General features: G+C 51.0%; 2 non-coding genes across 2 annotated transcripts; both read right to left on the bottom strand.

The window, feature by feature from the left end:
- Positions 1-1,587: 1,587 nt before the first annotated feature.
- Positions 1,588-1,660, bottom strand: TRNAK-UUU (transfer RNA lysine (anticodon UUU)). The gene has a single exon. It is a non-coding gene; the product is annotated as a tRNA-Lys (tRNA).
- Positions 1,661-3,076: 1,416 nt separating this feature from the next.
- TRNAK-UUU (transfer RNA lysine (anticodon UUU)) lies at positions 3,077-3,149 on the bottom strand. Its single transcript has one exon. It is a non-coding gene; the product is annotated as a tRNA-Lys (tRNA).
- Between the last annotated feature and the right edge of the window lie 3,050 nt (positions 3,150-6,199).

Here is a 6,199-nt window from a genome sequence, read left to right as displayed (position 1 = left end):
TCTCCCTCTCCCATTCCAGCCACCTCTGCTCCAGGGATGGGGAGCTCTGCCGGGAGGATCCCCTGCTGGCTGCTGGGGTCACGGGTGCCCTTGGTATTCGCTGGGCTTCCCCTAACCCCTCTCCTAGGCATAGGTAGGAAGGGTCTTGGGATGTCCTTGGCAGCAGTCTGACTCATCCCAGCCTGGTCAGGCCCCAGGGCCCACGCTGCGTCCACCGGGAGGCTTCCCTCAGGGACAGGGATCGGGTCATCCAAGCGATCCTTCTCCTCCAACTGGGCAATCAGCTGTTCCTTGGTGGACCTCCCAGTGTGCAGCCCCCTCTGCCTGCACAGCTCCACCAAGTCACTCTTAAGGCATTTAGCATACATCTCCCTGCTGGCCACTCCCAGGCCTGTGCAGCTTTCCATGGTTTCCAGGAAGAACCCCTAGGGTGCCGGTCCTTCTTGAGGTCACCACCTCTTTGCCAGGGTCGAGCTGCAGACTCCTCCACCCCTGAGACCGCTCGCTGCAATCCCCCGGGGGACCCTGTTACTGCAAAAGTCCTTCTCTCTGGTCACACACTCCCAGGGGTTAACCACCCCCTGAAGCCGTCTCTCTCTGAATCTTCAGCATGCCTGGTCCCCATCAATCCCCCTTTGTTTTACTGCTCCCCAGTCACTTACTGCAGGAAGCGTCGTCCACGGGGTGCAGTACATCCCACAGCTGCCACCAGTTGTCACGGAGTGTGCGGGAGTCCAGGCCCTGCACCCCTCTTCCTGGGATTCACCGTGACTCTCAGCCAGCCAGTAAAGTGGAAGGTTTATTGGACAATAGGAACACAGTCTAAAACAGAGCTTGTGGGTACAACCAGGACCCTTCAGTCAAGTCCCTCTGGGGGGCAGGGAACTTAGACTCCAGCCCTGGGGTTCCCTGTGTCCCACCACAAAACTGAAACCAACCCCCAAGCCCCCAACAGGCTCCCTCCTGCAGCCTTTGTCCAGTTTCCCGAGCAGAGGTGTTACCTCCCCTTCCTCCTCTGGCTCAGGTTACAGGCTCTCAGGTCTCCCATCCCCAGTGAAACTCCCCTGCCACATTCCTAGGTCAACAACCCCACTCCCTGCTGCATCACACCATGTCATTTGAGAGAGCAAGATGAAGCCTTGGAAAACCCAATAGGGTTAGCTGGCTACCGAAGGACCCCAAGCTCCCACTGAGACTTGAACTTGGATTGCAGGATTCAAAGCCCTGAGTGCTGGCCCTTACAACATGGGACCAGCAGGGAACCCCTCAGGCTTTGTTGGCTTCCAGCAGAGAGGACATTGTTGGGACAATTTTTTGCCTCCCTCACTCATGGCCTCTCTGGTCAGCCCTGCATTTGGTCAACAAGTCAGCACGCAGCTCTTTGCTGCAGGCCCAGAGGCCTTTCTTCATCCAGACTGCGAGGCCAGTGGACATGGGAGGAAGTTGCCCCTTCAGTCCCAGGCAGTAAAGGGCCCTTCCTAGGAAAGGCCAAGTCCTGAAAATAAAAAAGTAAAGTAAAGGAGGGTCCTCAAGAGATGCCCTTCTGAAGTTCTTGGGGAAAATTACAAGGGGAGAGAGGGTCCCCTGTGCCTGACCAGGGACTTGAACCCTGGACCCTCAGATTAAAAGTCTGATGCACTACTAACTAAGCTAGCCAGGCTCACACATAAAAGAGGCAAGTTTGGTGCAGAAGAGAAGCTAGTCAAGAAAAAGAAGGCAGGAAACAATACAGAAAACTTGCCTACTCTCACTCTCTTAGCAGTTCCTAGACCCAGCCTGCTCCTCCATCTGGTGCCGAGACCTTCTTCTTTTTTTAATTAAAGATCAGATCCAGGAGAAAACAGTTATACAAGCAAAACAAAATCACAAATAGAAATGTCATTGGAAATACAAAAAAAAAAAAAAAAAAAGGAAAATGCAATTCCCGTCACATTATGGTATCTGGGCCAATCCTGCATTGAGAGCACCCACTAAGGTCTCTCTGTGCTTACGAGAAACCTGGAGGAACCCATACCAATGCCTGAACACGAAACACAACTGCTCCTACTTGCCGCAGTAAAACCCTTTCCATGCCCTCAATAAGAGACCAGCAGGATGGAATCAAGGCCCATCCAGGTCACAGAGCCAAGCCCACTCCAGCCTTCACTCTGTTGCTGACTCATGGTGTTTTTCCACCTTGGCCAGCCACTTAATGGCCCCAGAAACCCAATGAGCCACAACAGCTAGTGGGCAAAAGACAGGCTCCCACGTCATTTGAGAGAGCAAGACAAACCCTTGGGGCATCTAGTAGGGTTAGGTGGCAAATGAGTTATCTCAAGGTCCGACCCAGAGTTGAATTCGGATTACAGATTTCAAAGGCCTGAATGCTGGTCCTTACACCATGAGACCAGCAGGGAACACCTTGAGTTTTTCTGACTTCCAGTGTGGAAGACCTTGTGCAGAGAATTTTTTGCCTCCCTCACTCAAGGCTTCAGGACTCAGAGGAAATGCAACTTGCATCCCTACCTACAGGAATCCAGGCACGGCCAGCCTTCTGAATCAAACGTCCCCTCTTGCGCTCAAGACACAACAGGTAGCGGGCAAAAGACAGGCTCACACGCCATTTGAGAGAGCAAGACAAAGCCTTGGAACATCCAGCACGGTTAGGTGGCAAATGAGTTGTTCCAAGGTCCCACTGAGATGTGAACTCAGAGGACAGGATTCATAGTCCTGAGTGCTGGCCCTTACACCATGGAACTGACAAGGAGCACATTTAGCTCTGACGACTTCCGGTGTGGAAGACCCTGTGCGGATAATTTTTTGCCTCCCTCGCTCAATGTCTCTATGGCCTCTCTGGCCAGCCCTGCATTTGCTCAACAAGTCAACATGCAGCACTTTGCTGTAGACCCAGGGGCCTTTCTTCCTCCAGACTGCGAGGCCAGTGGGCATGTGAGGAAGTCACCCCTTCAGTCTCAGGCAGTAAATGGCCCTTCCAAGGAAAGGCCAAGTCCTGAAAAGAGAAAGGTATGGTCAAGGAGGGTCCTGAAGAGATGCCTTCTGAAGTTCTTCAGGGATACCAAAGGGGGAAAGATCCCTCCACCTGACCAGGGACTTGAACCCTGGACTCTCAAATTAAAAGTCTGATGCTCTACCAACTGAGCTAGCCAGGTTCACATGGGAAAGGGGCAAGTTTGGTACTGAAGAGAAACTAGTCAAGAAAAAGAGGTCAGGAAACAATACTGAAAACCTGCTAGTCTCACTCTCTTAGCAGCCCTAGTCCCAGCCTGCTCCTCCATCTGGCGCCCGGAGACCTTCTTTTTTTAGCTAAATATTGGATCCAGGAGAAAACACAGTTATACAAAGCAAAACGAAATCACAGACAGAAATGCCATTGGAAATACAAAAAAAAGGAAAATGCAGTCCCCATCACTTTATGGTATCTGGGCCAGTCCTCCCTTGAGAGCACCTGCTAAGGTCCCTGTGTGCTTATGAGAAACCTGGAGAAACCCATACCAAATCCTGAACACGAAACACAACTGCTCCCACTTGCCGCAGTAAAATCCTTTCCCTGCCCTCAGAGACCAGCAGGACGGAATCAAGGCCCATCCAGGTCCCAGAGGCAAGCCCAGCCCACGCCCAGCTCTGCTGGTGACTCACTGTGTTTTTCCACCTCAACCAGCCGTTTAACAGCGACAAAAACCCGGTTAGCCACTGCTGCAGGAAACTGCCTTTGTCGCTGAAGATGCTCCTGACAGTGGATCTGCCAAAGGTGATACAATGCTGTGGCATTGATTAGGTGCAGTGTATCCCACGACACTCATCCACTATACGGTGGCCCCTGCCAAGGGCACCCTTGCTGCAACTGCAGCGGGTTCTGCTGGTGCCCTGTGGCTTGCCCTCGTTTGTCCAGGAACAGGCCTAAGGCCAGTTGTAAATAATCCTGTCCAACCAAGTCTGGCAACTGCCATCATGGAGCCCGAAGTCCCCACACCTGCCGAGAAGAAAGCCAGGCCACCAGAACATGGTCCATAGATGACACAGCGCCCCTGGGCAGCCTTTGCTCTGCACATGCCAGACTTGCACATTTGCATGGAATGAGAGTTTCCCATGAAAGAGGCGCCACTGTACATCTCGGTACTTGAAGGGCACCCGTGCCATTTGCAAACACTTTAAAGCTCCTCTCAGTGTTCTGGGGACAGTTGCTCACCTTCAGAGGAAGATCCCTAAAATTGGCCTGTATCACCCAGAGGTACATTGACCTCCGTATGGATCAAGCCAAAGGCAGGCCTTGCTGCTCTGGCCGCCAATGCTGTGAGGGCGGCCACTGTTGTGGCTGAAATCATCCTGCAAGCACTTTTCCACTGAAAAACCCATAGGACATAAGGTGGGAGTGGATGAACGCAAGAGAGAAAGCGGGGGGCCCTCCTAATCTCCTCTCCCTTCTGCCACCATCAGCCACCTCAGACCTGGTGCTGCACCCAGTGGGCTTGCAAAAAATATGGACAGATCAGAAGAGTCGGTTGCGTTCTTTGTGGTTGCCCCACCACTCCCCTCTGCCCTGGCCTGCCCTCCAGCTCAGCCACCTGCTGGAAATTGAAAAACAAAAATGTAGCACCATAAAAGGCTTCAAAGCCCACCAGGCCCAACCCACCTTCAGACCCAGGCACTAAAGGGCCCTTCCTAGGAAAGGTCAAGTCCTGAAAAGGAAAAAGGAATGTCAAGGAAGGTGTTGAAGAGGTGCTTTTTGAAGTTTTTGGGGGGTGCTATAACAGGAAAGGCTCATTATTGCCTGATGATGGATTTGAAGTCTGGATTCTTAGATTAAAAGCCTGGTGTTTTACCCACTGAGCTAGCCAGGCTAACCTGGAAGTAAACTGGTGCAGAAGAGAAACAAGTCAAGAAAAAGAGAGCCGGAAACAAGAAAGGAAACCTGCTACTCTCGCTCTTTTTGCAGCCCTAGGACCGGTTGCTCCTCCTTCCAGTGCCCTGAGGCATTTTCTTTAGCTTCTTGTGCACAAAGAACATTGAAAAAAACCCCAGAGCTTGAATCTCAGACCTTCAGATTAATGTTTTGGGTTCAACCAACTGAGCTGCCCAGACTTACGAAGAAGTGAAACAAATTGTTGTGGAATAGAAGCTAGGTATGCAAAAGTGCAGGAAAACCCACAGGAAGCCTGCATCTTTCTTGCCAGAGCCCTAGCCCACACGTTGTCCTCCCTTTTCCCTCCAGCACCCTGAGGCCTTTTTGTGGCCCTACACACAAGTGAAGTTTTCCCCCACTAAACTCTAGCAGCCCCAAGTCATCAATATGTGTAGTCTTGCATTCCTGCTCTTTACCCCTGCCAAATTGGTCTGTGCGGTAAGTCTCCCTCTCTGATGGCCCCACTAAAGCACTTTAGCTCAAAGTATAAAACTGCAGGTGGGAACCCACAGTTGGGCCTAGAGGTCAACCAGTAGGGCAGCATACCTTATGCCAGCCAGTCCAGCTGCAGGACTCAACTCAAATGCAGCCTGTATCTCTCTCCAATTCTGATTCTAGTATCAAGTGGCTCATGAACAATGTATGCATCATGGTCTTGAACACATGCGGTGGGGAGGGGGATTGCGAATGATGAAGCAATAGGTCCTTAATGTGGGGTTTCAGGAGTTTTTAATGGAAAACTAGGATTATGCAGAGGAAATGGGGTAAGTTGAATTCAAAGGAGACTGGGTGAATTTGCCAGCTTACTTGGTAGGGCCCAAAGAACTGGTAGTCCACTTTATGAGTTGGCCTGTTCCTGTGTAGGTTTTTCATGGGGAGACATTCCTTCTGGCCTACCATAATGGCAGAGCCCTCTTCTCTTCAGTGGGCTGCATATTGTTTGTAGATCTTTTTGGTCTCCTCCAGGTGAACTTTTATGTCATCTTAGGTTCAATGTTTGTGTTGTATCCAGGTAGAACCAAGGGTGGAACTCATTGTTTGAAATAAAAGGGCTTTGCTGTGTTCTACATTACTGTCCACAAGCTCTCCCTGAGGTTGCAGCAAGGACTAGTTGTGCTGGTGGAAGTTTATGTAGCATCTAACATACTGCTCCAGGATCTTGTTGGTTCTCTCTACCTGACTATTCATCATCATCATAAGCGTGGTAGGCAGAGGAGAGGCAGAATTAGATATCCAAAATCCAGACTGCTTCTCACCAAAAGTGGGATAAATTGCACACCTTGGTTGGAGATGATGTGT

This window comes from Lepidochelys kempii, chromosome 28 (assembly GCF_965140285.1).
Source record: "Lepidochelys kempii isolate rLepKem1 chromosome 28, rLepKem1.hap1, whole genome shotgun sequence".
Taxonomy (NCBI): Eukaryota; Metazoa; Chordata; order Testudines; family Cheloniidae; genus Lepidochelys; species Lepidochelys kempii.
The sequence above is the reverse complement of the archived record's forward strand: the minus strand, read 5'-3'. Positions and strand labels throughout refer to the sequence as shown.